Here is a 20,176-nt window from a genome sequence, read left to right on the forward strand (position 1 = left end):
TGGGGCCTCCCAGTGTGCTAGGGTCTGCTTATCAGTAGTGGCTTGGTAAGAGAGGCCCCGTTGCTGACATGCTTTGGAGCCCCTGGCAGCCCTTCCCACCACCTCCCTCTGTGTCTCGGCTTGTGTGACCAGGAGGTTTCTGACCCCATGCACAATTCCGTCTTGTGACTTCTGTTCCCTTGCTGTCAGTACCCTCTCCCCCTGTGGGGGGGGGGGAGGCAGGAAAAAGAGGTCCGCTCTCTGAGTCTCTGCATGGAATAATGGGAAAGCTGAGTCTGCAGTAGCATCAGTGTGGTTGGGACTGGACATGAGGAGTGCTCTCTGCTCCCTCACTTTCCACTTTCAGTCTTCTGCTGATTACATTCAATGAGCAGAACATCCATGGTGAGGAAAATGTCTGTAATGGTCCCCTGGTGGCCACGCTACCAGGGCTAACTCGCTCACAGCCTTAAATACTTCCCTCTTCTGCCAGCACCAGATCATCTCTGTCTTCCGCAAAAAAAAAGAGTTGCTTAGGCTTTCTTCGTGGTAGGTTGGGACCGGGTCCATCCTTTTTGATGCTGTTCCTTCTGAGTCTTTGCTTGGCAGCCCGGTAGCAGTGGTGGGGATTCAGGGGGAGTGAAGGTGCCTGGGTAAGCAATGAGGTAGGATACTTGGGGCTCCCTCAAGTCCACTAAAAATTCACATCTGGTTTTGTAGTTGCTCAAACAGAAGGGCAGATGATTGTTGTTGCTGGAAATGCCATTGACATTATAAATGACAATCCACATACATCTGTACCTTACCTCTTGTATTAGTTTACAGCAATTGGACATGTGACAGAATTTAAGATCAATGGGAAAGAGGCCTCTGGGTTTGCTGTGGGGACTGTCTCGATTGGACTGAGGTAGGTGACACCATTCCTAGGCTGGGATGCTGGCCTGTATGAGTGGAGAAAGGGAGCTAAGCACCAGCAGAATTATCTGTCCCTCTTTGCTTTCTAGTGTGGATGTCATGTGACCACCTATTTCAAGCTCCTACTGCATCTGCTTCCCCCATGAAGGACTTTACCCTGGAACTGTGAGCAGGAATAAGGCCCTCTTTTCTTACTTTATCAGTCACAGTAGAAGAAAAAGAACCAATGGTACCTGTATTGCTTCATGGTAAAATTACTCACTTGTGACTATTTGACCTCAAAGCTATGCATGGGGACATAAGCGCTGAGTGACTCTCAGGGGTTCAGACTCTATCTGCTAGTGAACATGCTTTGATGGAAGCATGTGAAGTGGGAGGAGCCTGCTGTGGGAGGAGTGTGAAGTAGGAGGAACAGCCTACCTCTATTCAGGTTCCCATTTCACCTTCCAAATTGCAGAGCCTTAGGGATCAGAAACAGAGCTGAGGAACAGAGGGAAACAGGAGAGGGCTTATCAGTAGAATTGACTCACCCAGTAATGGGTAGAGAATCTCCACAATAGGCCATCTGCAAGCTGTAGATCTAAGATAGCAAGGATCGGTCCAGTCTCAAAAGTATCAGAACCTCAGAGGCAATGATGTAATTTCCAGTCTGAAACCAAAGGCCCAAGAATTGGAGAGCCCTGGTGTGGGTCCTGAAAGTTCTCTTAACCATGGTTCTCTAGAGCAACAGAACACATAAAATGAACATAGGTTATAAAAACTGGATTACATAGCAGAGGCTGGGCAGCTCAGCAATGGCTGCCTGTACGCTGGTGAGGCTGAGAACCCAGTAACTGCTCAGGCCCCAGGGCTGGATGCCTCCGCAGTCCCCATCTTATGATAAAGGCCTATAGCAGAGGTTCTCAACATGCACATTGTAACCTCATTTTGGGGGTCAAATGACCCTGTCACAGGGGTCACCTAAGATCATCAGAAAGCACAGATATTTATGTTATGATTTATAACAGTAGCAAACTTACATTTCTGAAGTGGTAATTAAAATAATATATTGGTGTATACTTGGTGGTCATCCCAACACGAGGAACTGTATTAAAGGGTCACAACAAGAAGAAGAGTAAGAACCACTGCTCTGGAGACACCCTCAGACGCACAGAAGATGGGTCCATCATTCTGATGTGATGCCAGCCCATCTGGCTTCCCTCACAGCAGGAGGGAATGGGCCCTTTGCTAACTGAGGCACCTGGGTAATGAATGCAGCAATAAAGAAGCGTGGTTTGCCAGATGTCTGCTGTGTCCTTTTCTCTTTCTGTTGCTGTGATTGGTGGGATGTCAAAGTGTCAGGAAGCAGCTGCTCACTTCCCACCCACAGTCATGGTACAGAGAGGAAGGAACGGATGTCTGCTGCTCAGTTCCCTTCCGCCATCCACACTGTCCAAGATCCCGGTCAGGGAATGGTGCCACCCAGAGTAGGTGGGTCATCCCACCTTAACTAATGTAACCAAGATCATCCCACATAGGCATGCCCAAGGGCCCATCTCCCAAGTGATTCTAGATTCTGTCAGGTTGACAGCTGACACTAACCATCACACCTGGCCTATTGGCTGGTCTTGTGTGTCAACTTGACACAGGCTAGAGTCATCAGAGGAAGGAGCAAGGAAATGCTCGATGAAATCCAGCTGGAAGGCATTTTCTTATTCAGTGATCAATGGGGGAAGGCCCAGTCCTTGGTGGGTGGTGCCATCCCTGGGCTGCTGATCCTGGGTTCTATAAGAAGATATTGAGCAATTCAGGGGAAACAAGTCAGAAAGCAGCTCCCCTCCATGGCCTCTGCATCAGCTCCTGCCTCGGGGATCTTGTCCTGTTTGAGCTCCTGTCCTGGCCTCCTTCAGTGGTGACAGCAATGCAGAAGGGTAAGCCTAATAGACCCTTTCCTCCTCAACTTGCTTCTTTTGGTCATGGTGTTTTATTACAGCAATAGAAACTCTAACTAAGACACCTGGGTACCCTTTCCCCCAGTCTAGGAGCTACCCAGGATCAGACATTAAATAAGGATTCTGTTTATTTCATTTTGCTCTTTTTAGAGCATCCTCTCCAAATATGTTGCTTGCCTAGAGCTTCGTTGTTCTCAATACTTCACTTTCAGGCTGCCACACAGACCTGACCCCGCTCCTTGCAGCCCTTCCAAAAGCACAGTTCCCAATGTGTGGCCCAGTAGATAGCGCCTCTCTCACATGATGCTTTCCAGAGGAACAGGAGGCTGTCTACTATCTTTCTTGCTCTTCAAGGATTGTTGTCGATCTTTCTCCCCTAGCATAAATAAATAAATCAGGTAAACCCACTAGTGAATCTTTCTGTTGGCAGTGACAGACAGACCTCCTAACAACCCCCCCTCCCCATACACACCGGCTTTTCTCCTTCTCTTCCTCAATGCACAGACCCTCAGATCTAGAGACATTCTTCAGGTAAAGGACCCCTGATCATCCTTCCCCACCTGTTCCCCTCACCTCCCACAGACACTTTCCGCCTCTCACTTCTACTGCTCACAGCCATCACCATCTCCTTGCATTTATGATTAACCCATAACTGCAGACTCTATATGGCATCAAAGCCTTTGCTCTGAGACCCACCTTCTTCTCTTCGGCTCATGTGTTCCTCTGTTACTTCTGTGTCTAAGACTTCATCTGAATGGAGACCCTCAATTCATCTCTGCTACCCACTTCCCAATGCCCTTCCCTCCCTTCATCTCCCACTCCCCTCCTCACCTGCCATCAATTTCATGGTCTATCCCAACTTCTGCTCCCTTGAACACATCCTTGGTGCTCTTGTTTCTCTGTCCTTCCATTAGATTCTCCTAGAAAACTGATGGTTTCAGTGAAACCAACTCCATTCAGCATGTGTCCACACTCAGCCAGTTAAATGTGGTCTAGAAAATCACCTAGTTGGACCTAGTATGAGACGCTATCTCTGCTTAAACATTTTAAAAATATTTTAATCAATATATATTACTTATCTGTGATGAGTTTCATTGTGAGATTTCATACATGCATACAACTTGCTTCAATCATGTTCCTCTCTCCTTCACCTTCCCTGACTCTTGCTCACATTCCCATCGATCCCCTTTCCCCTGGAACATGGTCAGACAGCACTAACGTGTCTCTATATGGCCACAGCCCTCCCAGCAAATGACCAATTGACTACGTCCCTCCTGCCCTATGCTGTGCTCAGCCTCAGCTAAGGGCTTTGCTCTTTTCTATGAACAAATAGATATAATATACACTGGAAGCCCTGGGATTTTTGCCAGCATCTATCCCTTTGCCAGAGCCTCTCACTCTGTGCTTTTCGTTTTAATTGTGAATTGTTCACTGTATGTTATTTAGACATACAGCTATGTTTCCAAAGTAAATTGAACGGTGTATTTCTAATCTGTATGAAAGACATCTTCAAACATAAAAACACTTGAAATAAATTTTTCTTATTAATATAGTCTTCAGAAAATTAACTGGGTTTTTGGCCAGAAGATTAAGCGAAATGTAACAAGAGCAAAAATAAACTTGACTCCGCAGCAACCATGTCTTCCAGGCTCGGAGTGCAGAAGCCTAACAAACCGGACAGCTACAGACTCTACAAATGAACATGCTGTCTGAATCTCCAGTAAGTTTATGTAAAATCGTTGACCTGGATCCAAGGGCAGACCTTTTGAACACAATCAATACAGGTGCAGTCAGATAAGAACATTCTACTGTTTTATTAAAGCGCATCTAATTCAGAACTCAATAACCCTCACACATCCTTAATCAGGGCCGACATCCTGGGAAGCATTTCCGTGAGTGATCTGAAGATGCTGGCTTTTGGCTTGTTAGATAAGACATTCTACAAACAAGAATTCCGGGATCCTGTTTATTCGCCCTGGCAGAATTCCCATCCCCCACCTCCTTACAACCTCCGCATTTTTTTTACTCCAGACAATTTGTTGGAGTTCGCCTCCCCCATTCATTTACAATGGAATTACTCTTCTGGAGTTACAGCTGACAGGGCATTCTCTGAGATGTACTGGGAAAAGCCTAGCACATTTCGTGGGAAATGGGCAGTCCTGGGGAGGGAGTGTTGGGCTCTGAGTTTATCTCTGGAAAAAGGGTCTCCATTCCCTCAGCTTCCCCTGTGTCAGTGCCCTGGTGGATCTCAAGGGGGGGGGGGGTATGTAGCCAGGGGACCAGGATCTCATTTCCAGAAATAATAGGATAAGAAAAAAAGATACGTCCCAAACCAGGGTAGGGAGGATGTGGCACTGTTTACTGAGTGCAGCCGTGGTCCTTAGGTTGCTCCTAAAAGCATAATCAGCTGCCAAGTGCCAAAAATTATCATTTGGAACAGCTGAGCGGAACCTTTATTCATCTTCATTTAGTTAACTTGAAGAACATTGAAAATGCAAGCTCTGATATTCAGGGGTGATGTTTTATATCAACGGTGTCCCTCTGCTGCCTTGATTCTCACAACAGCCATATGCAAGGCAGGTTCAAATTCATCAGCCTAGGTAAGAGTGAGGTCGTTCCCAAACCCCAGAGTGGTGGGTGCTGCCATCAGCAGCTTCTTCTTTGTGGAGAATAGGGCAGCGCTAGCTCGTCACCACAGTCTTGCTGGGGTAGAATGACTCTCCCCAGAGCAAAGAGAAACCCACCATGTTTCCATGCCATGCACAGGAGATCTTTCTCCATATTTGTCTACCTGAATGCTTTACCTAGCGCACTTGGATTTTCTATCCATATAGAGGCTGAGCCTACACTAACCTAATGCTTATCAGAACTTCACATCTTTCCAAATGTCTACCAAAATCTGTATACCTATTTTTTTTCTCTTTTCTTCTGGCCTTAAGGCTTTGTGTGAGCTAGGGAAGTGCTCTCCCACCCTGATATATCTTCAGCACATTTTCTAGATTTTAAAACAAATTAAATAAGGCAAGCAAGATAGTTCAACGGGTAAGGTGTTTGCGGCTATACCTGATGGGCTGAGTTTGAGCCCGGGGACCTACATGGACCTTCTGCAAGGAGTCCTCCGACCTACAACAGGCAAGCTGTGGCATATGCATCCCTACTCCCAACATAAATAAATAAAAGATGTAAAAAATTAAAAATAAACCTAGTACCATTTAATTTTAAAATGTAAATAAAGTGTGTGTATCAAAGAGAATATTGAGCACTGGATGCTTTCACATTCAGCTGTGGAAGGTTCCCACCACATCTGACTGGCTTCCACCTGAAGCTGCGGGGATTGTCACAAACTATCTGGGTCCATCTTCCTCCGAGAAGGTTAATCAGTTCCTTGGAGGACAGATTTGCATTTAGAGGCTGTGATGGGAGAAGGGGGTTATCTTCTGTTCAAGAGAGATGGAACGTGGAGATGAAGGAAACAGGGGCCCCTGAGAGACAGCTGATTCTTCGACCACACTGTACTGATACAGAGATCTGGTATGGGCGTGGAGATGCCACCTGAAGGAAACAGGGGCCCCTGAGAGACAGCTTAGACTACACCGTACTGATATAGAGATCTGGCATGGGTCACTGTGGCTAATGGTACCCACCCAGGGTACTATAAACTAGCATAGAATGACCGATACCAGATGTTTGTTGTCCAGGAAACCCCGAAGTAAATAATGATGCAGTCTGTTATGCTGTTATTTCTGGCCAAAGGCCATGCAAAATACATGGTCTTAGTATCCCAAGAGCCATGGCTTGAGGCTACAGGCAGGTTCTTTGGTGTTTGGTCAGCATGGGTTGCACTATTGTCGAAATCCCTCCCAGTCCTAACTGGTTCTCTCAAGGAGGAACCTTCGGCTGCTGTGACCCCCTCTTGGTATTTACTCGCTAATTGTACAGCATCCACAGGTGTAAGGCTGTTTCTCCGGGCAGGGGCTTGTGAGAGCCTCAGTTCTGGCTTGGCATATACGCAATGTAGTTTAACATTCCGGCACACTCGTCTCCTAATGAACCACAGACACTTCTTTGAAATGGTCCCCCACACTACTCATCATTAGGCCGAGCCTGACAAAACCATTACTGGATGAGATTTTTAAATTGTCTCCGTAAATTAAGAGAAACACACCTGCAATTCACAGGCCATAGGGAGACAGTGCAGGGCATAACATGCTAGCAGAGAACAAGGGCATTCTAATTTTAGATTAAAGAGTTCAGGGTCTGAATACAGGGTGGGGTTGGAATGTGCCAGGGATGAGGCCATGGGACCCCACTCCCGCCATCTCTTGCAGAGACTTCATATTGGACAAAATTCTGATTCCATCCAGTCTTTCTTCTCATTCTTAGGAGACAACTTTCTATTGCAATTGATTTCTTGGAACTAATAAAATGAGTTTATAGCAAAAGTGAATTCATGGCCTTTGTCTAGTGAGCAAGGTTCTTTCCCTGGGGGAGCGCTTCCTGGATTCTTTTCATCTTAGAGTACAAGAGTAGGGACCAAACTGTGTTTGAGGAGCGTATTGTCAGGGAGCTGACAGGGTTTACCTAGTGAAACGGGAAGGCACAGGTGCACAGATTTAGCTCTTTCCTGGGGGGAATTAATGTCTATTTTTAGTCAAGGCTGCAGCAGAGGAGTACCATGAACAGTGGGGCTGACTTGAGGCTGACAGCCTGTCATCCCAAGAAGGGCTCCAAACAAATCCAACCCTTAGCTGAGAAAGCCTAGATAACATAGCAATAACTACTGTTTATTGAACACATACTTGTTTAGTGCCACGGGTTGTACCTGTGTTTTCCCTCTCTCAAACCCCAAGAAGGTACAGCTGTCACCCAACATGTAGCTAAGATCTTGCTGCTGCTTGGTTCTTTAAGTCTCCTAAAGACCCACATGATGAAGGCTCAGTCCTTGGCTGATGCTGGAGGGAGGTAGTGGAAACTTCAGGACACTGGCTCTCAACCTGTGGCTTGAGACTCTTTTGGGGTCAAATGATTCTTTTGGAAGGGTCATCTTAAGGCCATCAGAAAACACAGGTATTTACATTACAATTCATAACTAGCAAAATTGTAGTTATGAAGTAGCAATGAAAATAATTTTGTGGTTGGGAGTCACCAAGCATGAGGCACTGTATTAAGGGTCACAGCAGCAGGAAGGCTGAGAACCACAGCTCTAAGAGGAGTCCTAGTGGGAGGAGGGAGAGCACTAGAAATAAGTTCTCATACTGAGATGTGAGTTTCAGCCTCTTCCTCCACCTTTTTTCCAGCTGTGGCATGAAGTAAGGCTCTCTGTTCTGGCAGGTACCCATCACAGGCCTAAACACTGAGGGAGCAACAGAGCAGACTAAAGCATCCAAAACTGTGAGCCAAAAGAACCCTTTTCTCTTTCTGAGTTGGTTTTCATTGGTATTTGTTGTAGTGGTCAAAAGCTATTCATAGGTCCCCAGGATAAGCAAACCTTCCCAGTTCTCAAGAGTGGGGTGTGGCTGCTTCATTATGTAGTGACTCTTGAGTGGACACTCCTCACAACCCAACTCTTCTGGTTCCCAGGCTTCCAGAGTTGTGCAGAACCCAGGAAACTGGGGGCATACTTTCAGGAACACAGGCTACCCATTCTATAGGGTCTTGCTTTGTTTTCCTCATTCTCCTCTGATACCCTCAGCCACCAGCTCAGATCCTTCTCCGGAGATCAACACTCAACTATGGAAAGACAGAGGGATAGGTGATGGATGCATGATGGATGGATAGATAATGAATGGATGGATGATGGATTGATGGATGGATGGGTGATGGATGGATTATGGATGGAACATGGATAGATGATGAATGGATGATGGATGAATGAGGGATGGATGAGGGATGGGTAGATGGACAGATGAGGGGATGGCTGAATAATGGATGGTAGATGATAGACGGATGAGGGATGGATGATGGATAGATGATGGAAGGATGGATGGACAAAAACATCTCAACAAAGCTTCCACTGAGTCAATCTGTAAGTAAAATTTGGTCAAAAATATAAGATCTGGGAAAATAACACCCTGGAGAAGGCTGTACTACCTTTCAGTAAGCATATACTACCTTCATGTATAAATGAAGAAGAAAACAATTGCAAACTACTAATTTTAAATTCAATATGAGGAAACACTAAACTCAGGGCAACCTTTTAATTGAGAGTTGGGAAGAAAGTAAATTAAATAGAGTTCAGCAGTGTGAATACCTAAGTTAGATGGCTACAAAATACTTAATCAGGAGATATCCTAGTACTAACTACATTAAATAGAAATTCTGGGTGACATCATGGATGTCTCATTTGGATCTTTGCTAATTTAATTGAATCTACTCCAATGGAATGGGCCTGCAGCTCAGTGTTATAGATTCTAATGGTTCATCTAAAACTCTGTGGATGCTATTTTTGAGGGCTGAGAAAACCAAGACAGGAAGAAAATGTTTCACTCTTATTCTGTTTCTGTTTATAAATCATTCTCTTTTCCTATTCTGAAGCTCCCTCTGCTTGTGCCCCAACTTCTAACTCATTACATTGGTGGGAACATGTCACTGATGTAAGCCACTCCCTGTTCTCCAGGCAGGGTTTCCTATTTTGGGGAGAATTCAAACATCCATACTCATGAGCATGAACTTCAACATCACACATCTCACTAAAGTCCTACTCGACTCCTGAAGAACTATCTGCTACATCTGGAAGAAGAGGAGGGGCATGATTACACTGCGGTCCTTAGTTCATGCGTGTGCATAGTGGAACACAGGCTAGCCCCGAGGGTGACCACAGTTTAGCCATATCACTCTGTCGTTCTTTCATCTCCATGCCTTTACAAGACACGACAGAGGCCAGACACAGCACTGTCGCTGAACTGGGGACCTGCCAGCTGGAACAAGGAAGAGAGTGGTCTCACTCTTGATGGAGTGAGGCAGATGTGTGTGGTTGACATTAGCGTGACCAGACCGCAACTGAAGAGAGCTGGAGGACACAGACTTCTCAGTATTACTCTTATTCATCATCTAGGAATTTTTGACCATGGCTCTTTATCAAGTATCTGTGCTGTGTGGCACCACAAGTGGGAACCTAAGGAAAAATGGAAGAGTGAATTGTATTGAAAAATAGTGAAATTCAAAGCTGTCACACAGTGCACATGAGGGACTGTGACTGTATACTCAACATTAGCAAAACACAATACATGCTTCATGCCATTCAGTCCCTAACACACTACTGGGTCCAAGAGACACACTCATTCCATTGTGATTAACTCCACTAAGACTCTCTTTATCCCACTCCTGTGGAGATTACTGTAAAGCAGAATAAATTCCTAAATCAGAGACTTTCCATTTATTAGGGTAATGTGAATCTGAAATATAAAATTTATCAAGCATCGCAAGGCTCTGACTCTAATGATGAAGACCAGGCTGTAAGAGTGGCCCAGAGCAAAAGCTGAGTGAGCTCGCGGTCGGGAAGTAAGGGAAGTAGCATGTGCTCAATGAACCTCAGGCATTGAGCATCCTGCAGAGGACTTTACATGAGTTCTATTACGGAATTCTCAGGCCTCTTTCATGAAGGAAAATTGTTTCATACATACTATCAATCATCCAGGTATAGGCAAAATTGTATCTCCAAGACCATATTTTCCTTTTAAAAATACGTTTTTATCTTCTGAAGATTTTATACAACATATTTCAACCATCTCTATCTATCATTACCTCCGTTCATATCCTCCACACCTTCATGGCCTCCAGGGGGTTTTGTTACTGATAATCTCCTGATTCAATTCATGCTGCTTGTGTTTGTTTGTGCAGGGCCATCCTCTGAGGCTTGGGCATCCTACAAGCAGAGGTGTCCCTGAAGTAGGGTGACCCCTCCTTCTTTAGCCACTCACTGTCAATGGCGCCTCTACCAAGTGGAGGCGGGTGGCTTGTGTCCCTCTCCTTTCAGGTTGAAGGTCATATTTTCTAAATTGTAATGACTGTTCTCCACCTTATTGTCTGATAAAACAACTGTTATTTAAAAAAAAAAAGCTATAGGGAGCGATAAGATATGGTTGCCAGAAAGCCAGTGGTTCCTTTAAAAACTTAGGTTTTTTTTTTCCTCATCTTTTCTTGCATCTTGGGTAAAGTATTCAACTTGAGAAATATTTTGCATGAAGCTCAGGTTTTCTTGCCCCTCGGATGCTTAACTTCACATGCCTTTTCTGATTTGCTTCCTCCAATTTTACCTAACAAAGTTTGTCATTTTCCTTACTCAGAATTTGATTTATTACTTTTCTACAGCTTCCTTGGATTAACATTGGCTGCAATAGATTGAATCAACGCCTGTGATGTGGAGTAAAATCTGACTTGCTTTAGGTTTGTGAGTGCTGGCTGAGGTATCAAATGAGATTATTCTTCAGCTTAGAGTTTAGAGTTTGATTTGCCACATCACGTTATAGCTCTGCAAGTGGATATATACTCACGTTCCCTCCTCAGCTCCGAGTGCCAATCTGTAGGGCCTGGCAGAGAGGAGAATTAGTGAGCACATTCCATCTGATACGGAGTAGTCTTGAACATTGGATTTGCCTCCAGGTGTCTTCTTTGTAAGTCTTGGTAACCTCTTTTCTAAGAAGTTTAAAGTCAGCCCCTCCTCTCAGGCCTTACGCCCTTCCTCTCAGGCTACCTTCACTCCCTTGTTCCTTCACTTACAGTACAGACCCCGAGTCCCCCTAGTTCTTCCTTGCTGCTCCCCTCGGCCACTTCTCTTATGTAACCTCCATCTCTTTGTTACTCTGTGCTGACCCGCAAAACCCTCTCTACAAGGGACTACATGCCCGCTGTACTCAGGTGGCATCCTCACAGGAGGAGCTTCTTCTTGCAGTAGAAGGTAGTTATCACAGAGACCCATACCTGGAGACAACATGCAGAGACTTTGGAGCACTCAGACCTAAACGGGATGACTTCTTCAAACCCCTCCCCTCAAGGCTCAGAGATCTATGCAGAAAAAGGGGCGTAGAGATTGTAAAAGCCAGAAGTGGGGGATGATGCCTCAGAAACAGCCTTATCCGGACACAGCGGGACTGATGGGCATCTAAGCACACAGACACTACTCAGGTTCATGCAGGGACCTGCACAGGTTCAAACAGACAAGATCCCAGTAAGGAGAGTGAGAAGTGGGCACAAAGCCCTAACCACCCCTAAACAAGAAGCTGTTTGTAACTGGACGCTGCTGGGAGAGGGAAAATCAGTTTTCTCCAAAGGAGTGACACAGAGCGTGACACTGAGCGTGACATCACCCACACCAGCTGCTCCAGGGCCAGCCCATGCTGAGGAGAATTTGGTCAACACAAAGTCAACTCCGCTTTCCTTTTATGGATTTAATTATTTGCCTTTTTATTTTGTTTTGTTTCTCCCCCCCACCATCTCTTTAGTGTGAGAGAGAAAGAACATGAAGTTGAGTGGGTAGAGGAGTGGGAAGGATCCGGGAGGAGTTGTGGGGGGAAGAACAAGATCAAAATATATTCTATAAAACTAGAAAGACTAATTAAAAATATAATAAAGAGTTCAAATTTCTTTGCTAGATTGATTCCCACCTAGTCCCCCAGCCTCATTACTGTCGAGACCAATTATCTAGTCCCCATAACAGCTCCGTGCTCTACATTTCGGTGTCTGCGCCATGAGGTTTCTAACGTCTAGGGCTGTAATTATTTTCAGGACCTCAGGTAGTGGTTAGTGAGGGTCCAACATGCTTGAAAGGAAACATGAATAACTTGATGGGAACAGAATGTTTTTCTGGACTAATCTCATATTTCAGCAGAGGATGAATGTCTTCTAAGAATTCTGTTCCCCAGTGTGATCTGTGTGCATATGCACATGTGTATGTGTGTACCTGTATGTTCTTGTTATTTGTGTATCTGTGCATATGTGTGGCTGTATGTCCCTGCATATATTTATATATGTTTACCTGGGTGTACATGACGACATGTTCATGTGTACACACATATTCACATGTCTATGTATGCATGTATACATAGGTATGTGTACCTGCATGTGTAGTGTCCTTGTGTGCATCTGAATATATATAACTGTGTCTGTTCATGTGTATGTGTATTTCTTTTTATGCATTTGTACATATATGTGTGCATGTGTTTCTTTGTGTGTATGTGCATACTGTGTTCTTATATGTGCATCTGCATGTGTGTGACTGTGTATACATCTGTGTAGCTGTGTATATAGCTGTGTATGTGGGCTTCTGTGTTTGCATGTATACATATCCGTGCGTATTCCTGGGTGTGTATTGTGTGTGTGAATGTGTGTTTCAGAGTGTGTACATGTGTATGTGTGTGGCTGTGCACGTACTTGTGTTCTTCTGTGTACATGTGTTCTCTTGTATGTTCACTTATTTATGCATTTAACCTACATTGAACTCCTTTTGACGTCTCCTGCAGTCTCTGCCTCTAAGATTAAAATTCTGTCTCTGTTTATCTTTCAGTACCTTGTTTTTGTTCAGCACTGGAAGGATAAAGCAAGATGCAAATTATTTTAACAGCTCTAAAGACATGATTATTTAGTATAGCAAAGGGCTGAAGGAAGATAAAATCTTGTAGCCTTAAAATGCATGAGAGTGCATGAGGAAGAAAGCTGATATGGCACCAAAGGAGAAGCATTCCAAATCCTCCCCTTGTCTTACATGTATAATTACTGGTTTCTTTTAATAAACTGGTGATTATATCGTATGCTACAGCCAAGTTGGGGCTCCTGGAAGATTCTTGCTCTCAATGGTTATTAAAATTTCCAAGGATTCAAACACTCATAACATCCCGAGCCTGTGATTTTTCAACAACAAGTCTTTAAATTCTTCTGACATTTAACGGAATTTTCTGTGGTGTTAGAACCATGTTCTACACAAAATGCATTATAGAACATTTGATTTTTTTTCTCTGTGGGGAAAAAAAGGTACCAGTAATGAACTCTTGAGGAAGGAAATCCAGTTCAAGTGAATTTTAAATAGGCGCGATAAAAATAGATGTGTACCCACGAAATGTTGATGACGCGTAATCAGCAGTAATTGTATTTCAGGCAGAGCCCTTCCCTACAGTGCTGGGCTCTCTTGCATAAGCTGTGCTATGCTGGAAGCAGGGGTGGTGGACCCTGCAAGGCTTCACATGGACATCTTCCAAACCATTGCAGTTAAAGGTCATGCCAAGTGCCATTGAAAAGATGATGTCCTACAGGTTGTCAATAAAGTCTGCGATATGATTTATTACCCGGAGACAAGTGTTAATTGGATGGCAACAGCCTTTGAGTGGATCGTCTTTCTCCTTTCTTAAGGCTGACAGATAAAAATGGAGATATTAGTTGAAATGAAGTCTCTTAGGCACATACGGAACCTAAGATTCCCTAATCATCCTGTATTTATTTATTTAAAGAAATTGACCGCCTGACTGTCCGAAGGGGGAAATGGTTCTGCGTTAAATGGAGAGCAGTCAGCTTTCTCGTCAATCAAGACCAGTGTGGGGGCTGGTGCAGGGGACCCCAGCTGACGCGTCCCTCTAATCTAACTGCTCAAGTCCACAGTCTTCCCACCTGTTGGTCTCGAGAGAACATTCCCACTGTCTTGACCTTTGATTTTTCCCTTCAGTTATGTATCTAAAATGCATCAATTGGTGGTGGGCATGCATTGTAATCTTCCTACTTCCCACATCTCCCATGAACACCCTGGGTATCTCCACATGCACTGGAGGTGGGTTTGGACCCTGGTTCCTTGACTTGGGAATTGAGTTTAATCATCTGAGGAATTAAACAGGATATTCTCACTGTTTTTCTTTAATGGAAAATAAAAAGGTTGTGAACCCCATGGAAGCTGTACATTAAAAAGTAGGGGCGTTGGCTACCAAAGAAACATGAACCTGAAAGGATTGATTGGGCTGCCACCATTTAGCAGAGGATGGGTATGGTGCTCCACTGGGCAAAAGAAAATTTCTTGTGACATAATAGTAATGCCTTGTAGAAAGTGGTCATTGATTGGCTCTGTATTATGAGCTATAAAGAAGGTGGTCATTGATTGGCTCTGTATTATGAGCTATAAAGAAGGTGGTCACTGATTGGCTCTGTGTTATGAGCTGTAAAGGACCAGATTAGTCCAACTCCAGTCTTTCAAAGACCCAGTTTTCAAGGATACAGCCCACTTTCTGTGTCCAGTGGTTGCTATGCCCAGGATGGACCGCCTATAATTTATATGTTGAGATTTAAATCAGTGTGATAGGATGAAGAGGGAGCCAAGCTGGGGGCAGGGGCTCGGAGCCCTTACACAGAGGCTTAAAGAAAGGCTTTATTCTTTGACTCGCATCCTTCAGTTATCCGAGGACACAGCCGTCGGAGCTATCTTAGAGGAAGACAGCAACCCAGAGTCCAAACCTGTTCGTGCCTTGATCTGGACTTTCCTTGATCTCAGACATTTATTATGGCATCACAGACACACAAAGACAGTGAGTAGATTCAGCTTCAGCTAATGTGCAGAAGAAATGATTCATGGAACCCCGACTCACTTCTGCAAGGTTGCCTTTTCCCCCACCATAGCTGTCACATTTCCCTTTCCCCTTCCTTCTCCCCCCCTTTTCTCTCTCCTTCCTTCCCTCCATCTCTCCCTTCCTTCCTTTCTCTGTCTCTGTTTTGAGGTAGTTAACTCAATGCTAGAAATAATCTTATGCCTATAACAGAGGAGACCAGTGGCTTTGCTCCCACTGCCAGAAAGTTGCATCCTTTTCAGGTGGAATAAGAAAGGCCTGGTCACTGAAGTCACTACACTGTCCGCCGAGGGCAACCTGTGGGGACCAATAGCACACCCCATATGAGAGCAACTTCTTCATGCACAAGGTATAAAGAGAAGAATTGTTTGGCTTATGACTGCTAGGACTCTGGGCCGCCTCTGGCCTGGGCCTGCTTTCCTACTTCTTTATTGTATTCTCAGTGCTGCCTCAAGGCATCAGGTGAGGTGTCAACCCCATGTAGCCAGTTACAGAGCTCTATCATCAGCCCTTATTCCCCAAGGCTACCCAAGTGGTTCATTTTCCTTGAGAATCTCTGGTGTCCTCCTGCCAGATTAAATAACTGGTGATATTTGAGTGATGCTGGACCCTCAAAGAGGAGCCAGACTTCCCAGATAGCTTCTTTGCTTCCCCATGGAAACAAACCCGTATTTTTCATCCTTGAAACAATGGGCTTCTTTCAATATCTAAATTCATTTTTATGCCCCGTGTCAAGAAAGATGGTTTTTCTGACCAAAGCAGTCTAGTTATGTGTTTTTATTCCTGAATAAGGAGTTTGTTTCTCTCGCCTTGCCAGTGAAATTAGATGAGGTCAGCAGATTTTCTTGCTTAAATAATTTTTAAGAATTCTAAAAAAACTCTCTGCTTCCCTAGGCAATCAAGTATATAGATAGATTTTTACTAAGAGTAAATAGGCCTTTCATGGTGTTTTCTAATATGAGAACATTTTCCATAAAGCCTTTGGACACTGTTTAAAAGGTGAATGAATAAAGGACATTTTTCTTTTCTTTTCTGTATTTTTTGTAACCATGAACAGAAAAATCATGAAAATTAGAAGTGTAGAAATCCAACAGAATAAAATGTCACATAAAACAGTATTAGCAAAGGATTCAGCTAAATACCAGGAACAACAAGAAATTTGTACATTCACCCATGAGCTAGATAAGGGATACTGAGCTTTACTCTCTAGTCCTGAGTGGGTTGTTACCTGCAGTGTCAACACTTACAGCTGGGCAGGGTCTCCACGTGCCTCGAGTTCTTTTTCTGCTGAGTGTTCTTTATTCTTTTCTAACTTATATGTAAACCATGAAATTGTATATCTTAACGGAACACCAGGTGATATGCCGTTACCTGTATACACTACATACTCAGGCTAGTCCTATCTACTTCCTCAGCTATGCATTCCTTCTGCCTGGTGACAGGGTTCAAAATTCTTCTCAGTTTTGAGAAGCACAGTACATTCCTATCTTCTGTAGCTTGCTCGGCCACTAGGCACGGCAGGGAAGGATGGTAGCAGGTGAGCGTGGGGAAGGTGGGTAGGAAGGATGGGGAAGCTTGGAAGGATGGGTGGCAGGGGTGACAGAAGCTTGGGATGATGGGTGAAGGGATGGATGGCAGGGATGGTGGTTGCAGGGGGGTAAGCTCACGGGTATCCAGGAAACAGGTAAGTCCTTCAAGAAAGACACCTATAGGAAGAGTACTGATTGAGTCAAGGCTGTGGGAGGGAAAGAGCAGGTCCCAGGCTAATAACAAGAGCAGCTCACATTGGTAAGTTAGGAGGAAAGAAGATGGAGAAATCTGCCATGACATCAGGGTAGCCTTTGAGTACAAGAGGAGTAACTCTAGTCCAAAACCCCCAAATTAAAAATGCTTCAAAATTCAAACCTTGGAGTGTTACTCAATGCCATAAGTGGAAAATTCCACACCATGATGGTTCATATTTCATTATGATAGTATGGCATGAAATTACCTTCAGTCTAAGTGTGCAAGGTATAGATAAAAATAAATTGGTTCTGCATTAGGTTGGGCTCAATCCCCAGGATTCTGATAATCTGTAATAAATACTCTAAAATTAAAATAAGCCTAGAATCTGAAGATCTGAAACATTTCTGGTTCTAAGCATGTGTGTGTTTGTGTGTGTGGTGTGTGCAGGGTGTGGGGGTTTCGGTTTCACAACTAAATACTAAGTACCAATCTTGAGAGTGAGCTCAGTTGTTAGCAGAGTGTGAATGGAGGAGGAGAGACATGAGGCAGAAGAAACCTGCTTCATGTCCGCTCATATCTGCTCACGAGCAGGCCAAGCTTTGACTTGGAGGGTAAACTAGGTAATGTAGTCATGTGGCCTGTTTCTGATTCTGCTGAGACTGGTTACTTCTGGTATCTAGCACAATCCCGACACCCCAGGAAAGCAGGTTTGGACTGAGAGCACCGAGTCCTTTGATCCCGGTTCCAGTTTGTTACTTCCTGGGATGAGTTTCCAGCTGATAAATGACCGCCAGAGAGGGAAGCGGCCTTACTGCTGTGGTTCCATCAGAAGAATAAAATACAAGGTCCAGAGAGCAGAATTAGATTTCCAAAGCCGGGCGAGTCCCCTTCAGCCCTCTGCTCTCCCGAGGAGGAGGAGGAGGAGGAGGAGTGCTCTGTAATTACCGAGAGTGCCTGGTGAGTCACACAAGATGCAAATTCTTTCCCCAAGATCAAAGGTCCCACTATTTTGGAGATTACCAGGTGTCCAAGCCTGGGCACATTAAACACAATCCTTCTGTATAATGTAATCAGGATGTCTGAGGAGTGTCTTGCTCTATTAGACAACAATCAAGGGTGGTTCAGGGAAGTCAAAGTGTTTTACTGTGTGCAACCATTCAGACTCCAGAGGCCTTGAGAAACCAAGAATGGATTTAAGGAGTCACAGACCTTATTACCTGTTCAACAGGTATTTTAAATAATACTTTCTCCTCCTTTCATGTCAAATGCAAAATTAAATAGGCGGCTTTGGAAATGGTTACTTGCTGAGACAAAGGAAAAAGAGTCGTGGTGCCATCTTGTAAATGGTTGCAAAGAGATGCTGAAAGTAAGCAGTCACTTCAGTACGTTGCACGGGGATGAGAGAGATGAGGCTGCAGGACAAATGTTATTTCGTGTAGGACAGAAGCCAGATCACAAGGCCAGTACTCCAGACGATCCTGTGAACACACTGCTACTTGTTATGGTGGCTGAGGTCTGGACTTTCTACTCTGAGTCTTTAATGGGTTCCCGAGAGAACATCTTCTTGGTTGACCAAAAGCTGGAGGTAGCATGAATCCTCTCGAGGCCTTATTTAATCTCCTTGTAAGGGAGAGAAATCCATAGCCATCACCAGGGAGACTAAGATATTTGCAAGCTTCCACGGGAGAGCTGGATTTCAGAGGACACTAATTGGCATTTCTGAATTATGCCAAGGCAGAGAACAATCGCAGGAATGTGGCCGATAGGTCAAAGGCGCCTATGATGTCACAGCCTGAGGAAAGCAGAGAGCTCATCCTTGGCATTGATTAGAAACCCAACCCAGGCTTTGGAGAAGGGAGAGGAAGTTCTGAAGGAACAGTTTCACTTCCTTTAAGCACCATTTTCGTAGGGTAACACAGGTCACAGCAGCAGTGGTGAAAGCAGCAAGGGTTGATCTTGCTTTCTTAACAATGTGGTTGGGGGAGGGGAGCTGGAGAGATGGCTCAGAGATGAAGAGCATTTGCTGGTCTTGCAGAGAATGAAAATTAGGTTCCCACTCCCACATGGCAGCTTCCCAACCACCTGTGACTCCAGCTCCAGGAGACACAGGATCCTCTTCCGGTCTTCATCAGCAACTACACTTATGTATTCATACTCTCGCATAGACACACACTGATGAATGTAATTACAAAATAAATCATTAAATAATTTGCTTACTGAATCCACCTCAACGTTTGAAGGTGTATTTCTCTTGGAGGAATCCATTAAATACATGACAGAAAGAATTAACACACATTAAATTTAAAAAGGGAAAGAAAATGCATATCAATTAAGCACTTAGTATTTACTGGGTTCGGATGGATCATCTATTCCCTGAATAATGGAAGGGATTGGGAGAGAGAAAACCATTAGTTAAGATGTCTTCAACAATGAAATGGCTATGTTTGTGCAGTTCTGAATGTGTCCATGAGCATCATGCTTGTATTTCTAGAACCCAAGTTGTTCTGTTTTGTTGCATTGCCTTCATGCTTCACAGTCTACCTCTTTCAGACTGTCCTTTCTTTGACTCAGGCCAAGCAGAAACACAAATTTTAGGAGAGAAAAGATTGGTGTTAAGGTTCAAAAATTGTTACACAGTGAAAATGAGTCAGCTTTTGATAAGTGTTTTTAGCCTTTTCTTGGAAGAAAAGCAGGGTTTCACTTTATCCATAAATAGGTAGAAACATGTTACCAAAGTTTGATTTGGTCTAACTATAGTGATGTTGACCTCTTTCAAGTCATTCTCATGCAATTTCTCTAGATAGATAAATCTGATTCAAGAGTTTGAGGAGAAAGCCTGGAGAAATTCCATGTTGAACTTAATAGTAGCATCCCCAAAGGTGCCAAGATGCCCAGATGAACAAGGATGGTGGGGAAAAGAGGGTTGGTTATGAAAGGAAGCTGTAGGAAGAACCCAGAAGATACTCTGAACCTTTAGTGGTGTGCTCAGACATGACAGGAACTGAATATGAACCTGGCAGAGAGGTGTGTTGCCCAGACTGCTTCAGTGTGAACTCAGAGCAGGCACCTGGGCTCAGCAGCAGGTGAACA

This window comes from Myodes glareolus, chromosome 1 (genome assembly GCF_982192425.1).
Source record: "Myodes glareolus chromosome 1, mMyoGla1.1, whole genome shotgun sequence".
Classification (NCBI taxonomy): domain Eukaryota; kingdom Metazoa; phylum Chordata; class Mammalia; order Rodentia; family Cricetidae; genus Myodes; species Myodes glareolus.